Source organism: Ipomoea triloba, chromosome 6, assembly GCF_003576645.1.
Source record: "Ipomoea triloba cultivar NCNSP0323 chromosome 6, ASM357664v1".
In the NCBI taxonomy this organism is placed as follows: domain Eukaryota; kingdom Viridiplantae; phylum Streptophyta; class Magnoliopsida; order Solanales; family Convolvulaceae; genus Ipomoea; species Ipomoea triloba.
Window position 1 is genome coordinate 13,336,474 of NC_044921.1, and position 13,081 is coordinate 13,349,554.

A 13,081-nucleotide genomic window follows, 5' to 3' on the forward strand; every position below is an offset into this window, starting at 1 on the left:
GGGATTCAACTAGCGTCATCTTAAACAGGAACCGTCAAGCTTCAAGATAATCACGAGCTTCAAAATCTTCATATGCTTCAAGTTTCTAACGACTTCAAAAATGCCTTCAATGCTCTCAAATCTTCAAGTTGTTTTCAATTTTCAATGTGTGTTTCAAATGTGAAATGAGTGACTCTATTTATAGTGGAGTATGTAACCATCATCCCTCAACAAACTCCCTAATTTATTTATTAAATTAAATTAATTAATTATCTAAGGAAATGAACCTTGCCAACATTAAGTCTAAGTTCAAGATCCTATCATCTAATTCAAATTCAAATTAAATTATAATTATTAAATTCAAAATAATAAAATTATATTTAAATTATAATTATAATTATAATTAAATTCAATATGAATTGAGCTTGGGCCATTTAATTAATTAATTCAACAACCCAATAACCAATTAAATTAATTGGACTAATTAAATTAATTTAATCAACCTGGCCCAATAACTCAATTAGTCTAATACTTCATCTCAAACTAAGCCAAATAATGATTTAATCGGTCTATTTGTCGGTTTCAAATTTTTTGTGTCTATACCCAACATACTTTCGCTTCTCTTTGCGTTCATTGTAGGCTTTAGATTTTATACATGTGTTCTATAAATGCCATAAATAAATACAAGAAATCACAAATCACAAATCACAAAAAGCATATATAATTTTCAATTTTGGGAGGTGATTTTAGGCGGGAAAATGCTACTTTCTCAGACAAAGGAATTTATGTCGTTTCATATTGGATAGCAGACAAAAATATTGAACATGGGCGTTGCCTGAGATTACCCAAACCATGTATGGCAAATTCACACTATGTGTTATATATTATGAGTTGTTGTATCTTGTGTTATGAAATTCTATACCTAAATCATATTTGAAAAATAAATAAATATATAACATATGTATATGTCTTATTGTGTACATGTCTTGTGTCTATAATGCTATATGGACCAAGCTTGGTCCATGATATAAATTGACAAATAATGATTTTGCCACGGTCTTCCATACCATAGTGGGCAGTAAACCCAAACCATGTATGGCAAATCCACACCTGAAGTGCATTTTGTGAACACCATTTCGGAATGGCTTTCGCATGCAGAGTTTGGCCCAGTGGACCAAACCATAAATGGTTAGTTCAGACTTGCAGTGCGTTTTGTCATGAATATTGCATGCACACCGGGGAGGAAAAATTTGGCCCATACAGGTCTCGAACCTGTGACCTTCGCGTTATTAGCACGACGCTCTAACCAACTGAGCTAATAGGCCCTTGGTTCTTAATTTTCAGATCACCCTACTTATCTTATAGCTTTAGCTGAAAAAGGTTAAATTGGTTATGTAAAAGTGTTCATATTTAAAATGCTACACCAAATGAATTATAACTCATATTAAGTTTGACTTTATTTTGTATTTATTGATTATGATCAATTAGTCATCAAATTAATTATATGGGAGACAAGAGTTACAAGTTCAAGAGAATAAATTTATTGTATAAATGAAGAAAGTGCAATGGGAGACAAGAGTTACAAGTTCAAGAGAATAAATTTATTGTATAAATGAAGAAAGTGCAAAGCAAGGATAGATGGTAGGTTTCTTAGTTGTAGTATAGGTATACTTATTTTTTTGAATACTACTAACTCTATTACAATGCATATCTGTTCATAACTAGTTTCTCAAACTATTGAAGCACAAGAGTAAGTATTGCCTCCACTGAGGCTCGAACCCACCACCTCCCGTATAAAGGGAAGTGTTTGATGCCATTATGCTAAATTTAACAACAATAAATTTTCGTCATTATTTTGTTGGTGTGTTTGGATCATTTTTTTTTTTTACACAATTAGTGGCTGATCTTTCTTGTTTAGCAATGGACGTATATATCATTAAAGTTGTCAATAAAAAATATTTTGTGACGAACACAATGACAACCTAATTATTCTATCACAAATTTTTCATTATTTCAAATATTAATTTTAATCAAAAATTTCGTATGTAATTTAGACTTTTCTTGCAATGTTTGACACTTAAGCAGGCCCGGCCCTGGGCAAGGGCGGGTTGGGCCCTTGCCCAGGGCCCATGCTTCAAAGGGGCCCACCACCCCTGCCATAATTTTATATATATATTATATATATTTAAGTATAATTATTTAATATAAGTTGAAGTTTTTTTTTTTTTTTGAAAATAAGTTAAAGTTAATAAAGTCTGGCTTAGTGTATTTGGTGGGACTAGTGGTTAATATAATTGAAGTCACTGTGTCGAAACCCCACATGTACTTCTCCATCAACTTTTTTCTTCCTCCCTATCTTTAGAAGATGAATTGCCAAATGTAGTTCTCCATTAAAATTTTTCTCCTTACCTTTAAAATATGAATTGAGGGATTTATTGATGTTATATAGTATTAGAATTGTAAGTTATGAATTCTATTTCTAATTGTATTTTTCCTCCCTATCTTTTGAAGATGAATTTAGGATACTATATAGTATTAAAATTGTTAAGTTATGAAATTAATTTCTATATCTAATTGTATTTTTTGAGTTGTAATTTTGTGATTTTTTTTACCTTCTTATAATTATAGTAATATTTATAATATAAATTGATTTGTGATTCATATCAAATTTTGAATATATTTCAATTAAAGTAATTTACTATTTAGATTTAGAACATGTTATTTTGTGAATTTTATAATAATGTGTTATGTATATATAATATATTTTGTGCGTAATCGTATTCAAATTAATCTTTAAAAAAATCTGAAATTGATCTAACTAAAAAAAAAGTATTTAAAAATATGATATCAATAGAGAAATGTGATTTATAATGTGTTTTCTATTTAAACTATTTTATCCAATTAATTATATTACATATTTAGTTATGAATATAATCACATTTTAATGTGTTTTATTTATTTCCCCCAATAATTAAGATGTTATGTTCTGTTCTTATTTGTAAGTTTTATTTTGTATATTTTTATTAATAATTACTTTATTATTTACTATAATTACAATGTGATTTTCTATAAGCTTTTTCTATTTTAAATTGTTTATCCGTTTTTATAAAGTATAATTATTTATTTATGAAGGCATTGATGCAGTTATTAATTATTTTGCATTTAGTAAAGAATCTAGAGTTGTTTTTATTATAATTATTGTGTACGCAAAAATGTTAAAAACTTGTAAATCTTATTTCAAGTTATTTGATATTAGTATTTTTTTTATTTAATTTAAATTTTAGTTATGAAAATAATATTAATTTCATATAGCGGGCTCATTTTTGTTGTTATGCCCCGGACCTATAAAATGATAGGATTGGTCCCGCACTTAAGGTTTGCTAGTCTCTAGCAAGTTAAAAATGCAGTTCAATATTTTAAATTAAAATTAAATGAGTATAACAAAATAATCATTGATGACTAACAAATTTAGACATAATTAAAATAAAATCCTATTATGTATCAATCAAATAATTAAGTATTATTAAATACATTCCATTAAAAACCTGAAAAATGGAGTCTATTATATTTCACAAAATTACCTACTTGAAATCCTTTATAAAAAAAATTTAACACCAAAAAATTAATTAAATCCCAAAAAATACATATATAAAACATGTATTCATCAAACTACAATTAAACAAATAAATACTTAAAAGGAAACAAATTAATGGAAATAAGACAAAAACACAAGAAATTGATGAAGCTACCGAAATAAGAGTACCTAGACATTTTAAATAGGTTGACGGAATGTAGTAGACTTAAAAATTGGAAGAGGCAAGTCTGTGAATTTCTCTTGTTTCACTTTAAGTCGGAATATTAAACTCCATATAATAATAATAATAATAAATAAATAAATAAATGGAGTAACTATAGGCTTACAACTGCAACTCTTCTGCATAGATCAATAATAATAAGTACACGAATGTAAACGAAAAGTCGCTTTGGCCGAGTGGTTAAGGCGTGTGCCTGCTAAGTACATGGGGTTTCCCCGCGAGAGTTCGAATCTCTCAGGCGACGGTTAATTTTTAAATCCAAGGTGAGGCAGACCTGTGGTCTGAGACCTTCACAATTTTATACTCCTTTCATTCCATAATGGTTCTGATTTATCGTGAACATAAATTTTAAAAGAATTAGCAAGTAAAATTATTTCAAAGAAACTGGCGATATTTTGAAGCAAATCTATATAAAGGAGAGTTTTAGTTATATATACCTAAGCAAATCTATATAAAGGAGAGTTTTAGTTATATATACCTTTAAAAAAATAGAAAGAGTTTCAAGTGGTTGAAATTTTTTTTTAGCAAAAATGACATTGTAAGGGATTATTTTGTGATACAAATATCAGTGGAGTCTACTTTCCATTTGGATTGGGTCAAAGTGGATTCACATTCTTCTAAGTGAGACGAACAAATTGATATATTGTACGTTCAAAATGGATAATGAATGAATAAGAAATTGATTCTTAAAATATACCCATTTCAATTGGAAGAAGTACTTTCCCCACATTGGAACATGAAAGTGAGTTTGCACTAGTATAAATATAGCTCCCTTTTAAAATAAGTTTGAATTGTATAGCACCTAGACTTTCTCTTTCATGTAAGAGGCGTGCAAATCTATACCCTCATGATCTCAAAATTTTTCCTCTGTTATTCTCTGTTCTTGTTTGCCATGACTTCATAGTTTGAGTGTTCAACTATTTAATCAAAATTTGTTTTATCTTGAGAAACCTATGCCACAACGTTCCTAACACCTTTGGTAGTTATCAAATTAAATAAGATTTTAAGGAAAGTATGTGATGTGTGACACACGACTCGAATTTGTAACTCGAACGTTTCATTTGCGCTTGAATTTCATAATTATATCCAACAAGTTAGGACCCTTATTTGCTTAATGAAATGTCTTCCTCCGCATTGTCGATTAATAATAATGGGACGGAAATAATAATGTTAATATTGGACCGAATGGTGGGAATGACAATAATGGTGCATGTTTCAAGACTTAGGCGAACTTTGGTTCGCAGACCGGTGGTGACATCTAAGTAAACTAAAGAAAACAAACAGTCGCTTTGGCCGAGTGGTTAAGGCGTGTGCCTGCTAAGTACATGGGGTTTCCCCGCGAGAGTTCGAATCTCTCAGGTGACGAAATTTTTAATGTTGCAAATTGAAAGGAAAAACCCACGGAGTACTGATAGTGGTGTGCATTTACAAAAAATTGTGTACAATAATAGAATATGTGGGCATGTTTAGTTTAGGAAACTCTTTTTGTTTTTTTTGTTATCTAACTTTTCTATTTTCTATTCTCTAATTTCTATTTAGAAAATTTATTTACTAACACTTATTTTTTTCAAATTTATTTATTTTTAGACTAACGTTATAAAATTAACAAAAGTTTAATTTTGAGTGATTTTTACACCTTATATTTAAAATATTTTTGGATATATTTGATTTAAATGGAATAAATATAATTTTTACTTTTAAGCCTAATATATGTAAGATTTTTGTATTTGATATCCGAAGTAAATTTATATCTGCATATAACAAAACTAAAAATATATCTGAACCATTAACCTATTAAGTTCACCTAAAATTTAGTTTAGATAATATTAATATTTTTTTGAATTAATATTTAAAATATTTTTGGATATATTATTCATTTTAATGGAATTTATATATTTACTTTGAAGTATAATATTTGTAAAATTTCAATATTCGATATTCGAACCAAATTTGTATAATGATATAACATAATTAAAAATATCTAAACCAATAATATATTGAGTTCAATCAAAATTTAAAACTTGGTAAAGAGTTTAAGTTTTAACTGTGATAATATGAATAATGTCTAATTTTAAGTGCAAACAAATAAATACAAGTATAATTTTAATGGAATGTATATATTTACTTTTTCCCCCTATGTTATGTGCATATAACACTTTTCCCCCCTGTGTTATTAAAGTGACAGTTTTCCCCCTGAAATGTTAAATTGTCATTGTTACCCTTAAAAATAATTATTTCATTTATTTTTCTTTTCCAACAAATTATTATTTATATGTATGGATGATCACGATTCGGTTCGAATCTAACCAAACACTGTTGCAATCATATCGAAATAGTATGGACGGTTATGGTTACGATTCAGAACCGAAAAATTTTAAATTAAATAATTGTTGAACCGTGAACCGGAACTTAACCACAGTCATATATAGTGAAAACAATCAAACACTTATTTTGATAAATCGGTACAGTTCGGTTCCAATTTCGATTTTAAACCGCCAATCAAAACTTATGTATTTATTTACTACGTATTTATTTTTATAATTTTATTTCTTATTTAAAAATAGTCTAAATTTAACAATTATTTTATTTTATTTTTTCGGTTCTGAATCGTAACCGTAACTGTCTATACTATTTAAGTTCAATTGCTACAGTGTTCGATTAGGTTCATATCGAACCGTGATCTTCCATACATATTAGTAACAATTGATTGGAGAATAAAAATAAATGAAATAGTTATTTTAAGGACAAAAATGTCAATTTAACATTACAAGGGAAAAAACTACCACTTTTAAAATAACTGAGGGGGGAAAACTGCCACTTTAATAACACAGGGGGGAAAACTGCCACTTTAATAACAAAGGGGGGAAAAGTGCTATAAGCATATAACATAGGGGGAAAAAATGTCATTTTCCCTTTAAAATATTTTTGGATATATTATTCATTTGAATGGAATGTATATATTTACTTTGAAGTATAATATTTGTAAAATTTCAATATCCGATATTCGAACCAAATTTGTATAATGATATAACATAATTAAAAATATCTAAACCAATAATATATTGAGTTCAATCAAAATTTAAAACTTGGTAAAGAGTTCAAGTTTTAATTGTGATAATATGAATAATGTCTAATTTTAAGCGCAAACAAATAAATATAAGTATAAAAGATAGAAGATGATGGTAAATAAAAGAAGATTATAATGAATGTAATCTGATGGGGATGTTGTTATGGGCTAGATCCAATTAGCTTGCTATTGAAGACGCAACTTCCCGTACAAAAGGTCTTGCATCTCTCGTTGCCTCATGTAGAAGGCAGCTTCGCATGATCCGAGCATGCCCCTCATCCGTCTTGCGTAGCCAGACCTCCGCCACTGGCCCCAAGGTCACTTTACCTCTTGGATTCAAAACCCACTCCTGAAAGATGCACAAGGGCGTGGTGCATGTAGTCTTGATAGTCTTGTGTACCTTACCATCCTACCATGGTATCTACCATGGTTTAACCTGAGCGATTTGGGGAAGACAACTATAGCTTGAGTATTTCGGGTATGCGTGAGGTATCCCGCTCATCTGCAGCACGAGCAAAGTCCTCGGTTCCCTGCCAGTCCTGGATGGCATCCTACGGGGCCTTGGCATGATCAACTTGTTGCTTTTCGTGGTCCTTCTATAGGGTCTCATGCGCTTGCTGCAAAGCAGCGTGAGAAGTCTTTAAGGCATTTAGCTCTATTAACATAGCATCATGGGCTTCTTGGAGCTACTGGTAGCGTCCCTCTAGATTGCGGCATGCCTCATCCGACTCGATGTAGTCTCGCAATGCCTCCTGTAATCGTTGTTGAAGCCCTATAGCTTAAGTGGCAACCTGGAGGAGAAAAGGGCATAAAGTCAATAACCATCACATTTGCATGAAAAAGAGAAGGTAAGTTGTTCTTACATTCATAGTGTCGCCCACCAGGTGCGAACTGGGGGCATCCATGTAGCTGTTTTCCATTCAAAATCGTTTAGCGGGAGCTACCATTTCTCATACCCCGCGGCGTATGTGATCAATATGGCCAGGTTTGTAGGGACGAAGTGATCTAGGTCGAGTTGATGACTCGTCATGACCTCTCGTGGCCAGAGGGTCGCATGCCCCCACAAGGTCCAGCGCAATTGCCGGAAGAACCACTTACTCCACCCGAAGCGGCACCGATACCTCAACCGGTTGTTATTCCCCAATTGGCCTGAAGATCCGTCGTCATTTGACTAGGTGAGGGAGGATGTCCATTTACTGCAGGTGCGGTATACCTTCAACATATGTGGAATACTAGAAACTAGGGCTGTGCATACATCTGCATCCAGGTACTAGGGCGGCGCTGAGAGATTCGAACTCTCACGGGGAAACCCCATGTACTTAGCAGACACACGCCTTAACCACTCGGCCAAAGAAACTTCACGTTACAGCTCACTATTCCTCTGTATAAAGTAAACAAATCAGCATGTGATTGCACCATTCATAACATTGTAGTTGTAGACTTGTAATTACTCTATTTATTATTTTTATTGTTGTTTGGTGGAGTTTAGTATGCCAACTCAATGTGAACCAAGTTATAAATTTTGAATTAATAAAAGTAAGATTAAACCTTTATTTGACTCAGATCTTTTGGACAATTCCATTAAACCACACCACCAATATTTCTATCAAGCCTATGTTTCCTATCCATTATCTTAGGACTGTATTCCGTCCCAACTATTATACATTTTTTTTAAAAAAGATAATCTTTAAAAGTTTGAAATTATCTTATTCAAAATTTTAAATTCTTTAAATATTGGGTGGTATTTGATTAGACGTTTTAAGAGTTTTTAGAAATTTTGTATCATTTGTTGTGTCATATTATCTCACTGTGGAGCAATAAAAATAATTTCCTTTAATTTAAATAACTGATGCATCATCTTATCTATAATCACACTTGGTCAACTTTAATTGGGATGAGTACTACACCATTGGTCTAAAATGCAGAAAGAGATCCAAGAAAATTGCTTAATTTGCAGTAATTGCAAAAACCATGCATCATAGTTGGTTCTGGTCATATTATTGGAACTGGATCATACATTATACCATCCTTAGATACAACTTTGATAAGAGTCCTAAGACACAAAATAAATATATTTTAGCTCATGTTTATTTATTAATTGTTAGCATGTTCTAATAATGCTTTAGCTTAAATGATTAAATTATTTATATTGAAGATGCAACATTGTACTTCTTGCCTAAAATAACACTTATATGGTATTTTAATCACAACTTGATGTATGAAAGTTTAATTGATGTGATTCTGATGGCATTGGAAAGCTAACTTAGAGGCCTACAATTCGTATAAAGACCACAAAGTCCAATTCAAAAGTTAAAAGAGTCAAAATTAGCCTGAAAGTCGAAGATACATTGCAGAGTATTCTTGACATTGCGAGAATCCTTCTCTCCATGGCGAGAGTGGGTAGAATGGTTAAGATCCTCTTTTATAGTATAGTTCGATGTAGTAAGGCAAGTTTGCCACATGCAACAAGATGCCCCAAATATGCAATTTTTACCTATGTAAAAATGTTATTTTTGCTCCTTCTTTCGCCCACCTATAAATATATTTCGTTTTCACAAACATTTGAGAACTCTAGCATCCCACATTCCCCTTCCCCTTTGCTTTAAAAAATATCTTCCAAAATAGCCACCAAGGAGGAATTCTTAGTAGATTGAGATTAGTTTATGTTTTGCTTTGTAATAAGAAGATGGAGATATAAGATTTCGAGCTTCACCCTCACGATTGAGGGGAAAACATTGAGAATTATTTTTGTTCTTTTCTTATATTTACCATTATTTAATCTGTAATCTATTCTCTGTAATAAAGACATTTGTTCTTAATATATTTATATTTGGATGGTGGGTTGTGTTTAATTGTCCATTTTGATTCTTGTTTCTTAATATATTATGATTTGTTAGTTTAGTTCCTACGAGTTGTTGTGTGCAAGATATATTATTGGTGTTTGTGATATTTTGTCAAATAATATATGTACATTTGTTATATTGTGCTTAGTAGAAATTGGGCTTAAAACACCCTTGCTGCACACCTATAGATTTTGCACTATGAGAGTATGTAGAAATCATTGGGGGACTTTTTGACTAGCCTTAGATTTTTACACTGTGGGAGCAGGTAGGAATTTATAGATTATTGTTTGAGTTGCCTTCGTGTAATCTGTCAAAAGTTATAGGATTAACTTGTATGTGGGTAGGATGAATTGCTTAGGTCCTTCATGGGCTAGCTTTGCTTGTAAATAATAAGAGTATCGAATCTTGCAAGTTAGTATACTCGAATGGATCATAAGAGTAGCACTAGAGACTTTAGCACAATTCCTCCATTCATGGGGGATAAAAGTACATTTAATTTATACCTTAGTTTGGCTCAAAATAAGCATTAGACTAATCATTGTCCTTCACATTCTTTGCATCTTTAGTATTTCTAATTAAGGTGAGAGCATTAATCTGTGTGCATCCTCTATATATAGTTTTGTAATTATGTTGATAACCTGTGCAAAACATTTATTCATCTCAACAATATCAAAGTAATAGGCTGAACCCAGCCTCCTTAGCCCCAGAGATGGGCTCCGGGGAGCCCATACGCAATGGAGGCCGGGTCCTAGTGCCCGGGCTATGGAACCCAGGTGCTGGTTTGAGATTGACGGGCCTCTGGCTTTGTTTATGGAAAATGATATATGTACTCCAAGGGAGTAAAACTCCTACTACGTGTATTGATTTTGTTGGAGGAAGATGAAAAGATAGTAATAAAAACTGTGGCTCACATTTTTTGAATGAATCAAAGGGTGACATGTAAGCAGGAAGTATAAAATGGAGTAGAATGTGGGAGTATGTGTAGTATTACTCTTTGTTTATAATGGGTCCTGTTCGTGATGGAAACCCTGGACAAATCGGTTGCAAGTGAGGCTCCGATCAACCATTATAGACTGATTCGGTAGCTTTGTTAAGCTATCAGGTTGCTATTTTGTGGATTTGGGCACCTGGTAGAAACGTATCCTAGGTGTAAGAGATAGTAACAAACCCGTTGGGCTTGGAATCCCAATAGGGGTGTATACACTTAAAGTTCTCTATCTGTATCTATTTGAGATTGATGTATTCGGTAAGGTTCGCTTATTGGACGGAAGTGACGAACGTTGTGTTGGAAACGCCATTCACTAGGGGCTTAGTTGCGGTGAAGTCCTGCCTTATCTGGCTCACTTGGTACTATTTTTAGTATTAATGCTGGATGGAAGCCCTCCACACTGGTTCCACGTTTGTATTTGATAGATATGACTATCTTGATTATGCTTTACTATGATTATTGGTGGATTATGTGATGAGCTAGTATGATGGGGATTGTTCCCTACTGGTGCTTATATTTATATCTCTAAATGATCTTGAGAGAGCTTGTGCTTATGAAACTCCCTTGTTAAATGTTGTGGTTGAGTCTCGTCATGTTGTTTTTTAGTATGAGTTGAGTTGAACCTTGTCGTGGTCGTACATCTTTTCCTTGAGTTGATCTCGTGTTTATTGCTAACGTGGTGGATAAGTCTTTTGAAAATATTCCATAGAGTTGGCTAGTGGATGTGCGTATATGCTATATGTCTGTCTCAAAACCTATGTTGGATACCAAATGTATATTATGTGGTTTTACGTGTTGGAGTGGGGTTTATTTAGCATATTCACTAATATTTGTAACTTATGATTTCAATAGACCTTCTCTCGAGAGCGTGCTAGTTTAATTTGATATTAGCTCCATCCCTCATTGGCTATTTATGTTTTTTCTTTGGTTAGACTATGGGCATGTAAGCCTTACCTAAATATTTCAGGTTGTAATAATTGACTCCTTAGATGATTTTGGATTATGTTATGAGGATTTTAGACACCACCTTAGCATTTAGGTTGATGTGACCTAAATATGGCATAACACCCTGTGAGATTGGTTTTGCTTTCACTGATGTTTAATAGAATTTGTGCCTATCTATTTCTATATTTTATTACCTTGATTATTATCCTAGAATTGGGGGTGTCACACACACACACACACACACACATCATCATCATCATCATCATCATTATTATTATTATTATTATTTTCCTTTAGATATCTCATGTCACCACCCCCTTATGGATGACCAATCCATGGAAATCCTTGATTCCATAGACAACCGTGACTTGCCCCCGGGTGATTTGAACCCGTATCTCTCACAACTTCGCCCTCCTCCCTCGAAAATAGTTTCTAATTTTTCCTACACCGAGCCCCCTATTTCTGTCCCACCACTTTGTAGCTTCGGCCCACCCAGGCTGCGCCCGCTTTCTACCCCGCTAACCTACTCTGAACTTGACCAGGTCTCCAAACGAGATTACACCGAGCTCCCACTCACCTATGTAAAATCCACCCATCCCTACCTTGATCTAGATGATTTGGTCATTGCCCAAGCCCTAGCGGGCCCGTGGGTATCCGTCATCTCTCCCCCCTCGGGATGGAGACATATATAACCTCTCCCCTGAAGGGTTGTTTTTGGTGTTCACCTTCACTCTCTCATTCTTGGCCTTCGATTTCCTTTACACTCGCTACTCATTGTGACCTTGAATCGCTAGCAATTAGTTTGGAGTCAAATTCTCCCCTCTTCCATTGCCAATAATAATTGCCTTTATTATTCGGTGTTGTTCCATGAACGTCCCGATATCCTTAGCGCATTTTGTTATATGTTTCATGTCGGGTGCGCTGTGGCTCAAGAATACAAGTGGTTTGCTTTTGTGGTTGCCTAACCCCTCATGAAAATATGATAAAATTTCACTTTTAGTCTTATCACTATTGAGGTATTGTTAATTGGGATCCATGAGTTTAAAAACTATCAATTTTACTCCACAATTATTCAAATTTCCTCAATTTCAATCCCTCTAGTCAAATTGTCGGCAAGAAGTAGTTGAAAATTTTTAATGGGTAAAATGATGAGAGCAATTTAGTCTTTAGTTTCTTCTCTTTTCTTTCTTCATCATTTCTTACTTTAAAATTTCAGCAAAATTTCCACCAATCCGTACGAATTATATTACTACACCGGCTTTGGCCAGCTCTAGGGTAAGAAAAGAGGTCTCGGAAGAGCAAGTGACACAACGAGCAGCGCCGCCTCTGAGCTTGATCGAGGCAACGGAGCAAGCTCCTCCGCTTTGAAAATGGACGACGACGAATTCGACTATGTGGAAGACGAATATGAGGATGATAAGAAGACGAGTTCAAAGACGGTAAA

General features: G+C 33.2%; 3 non-coding genes across 3 annotated transcripts; 2 read left to right on the forward strand and 1 right to left on the reverse strand.

Annotated features, from left to right (window-relative positions):
* Positions 1-1,230: 1,230 nt before the first annotated feature.
* Positions 1,231-1,304, reverse strand: TRNAI-AAU. The gene has a single exon. It is a non-coding gene; the product is annotated as a tRNA-Ile (tRNA).
* A 2,652-nt stretch (positions 1,305-3,956) lies between these two features.
* Positions 3,957-4,038, forward strand: TRNAS-GCU. Its single transcript has one exon. It is a non-coding gene; the product is annotated as a tRNA-Ser (tRNA).
* A 1,039-nt stretch (positions 4,039-5,077) lies between these two features.
* Positions 5,078-5,159, forward strand: TRNAS-GCU. The gene has a single exon. It is a non-coding gene; the product is annotated as a tRNA-Ser (tRNA).
* Positions 5,160-13,081: the final 7,922 nt, after the last annotated feature.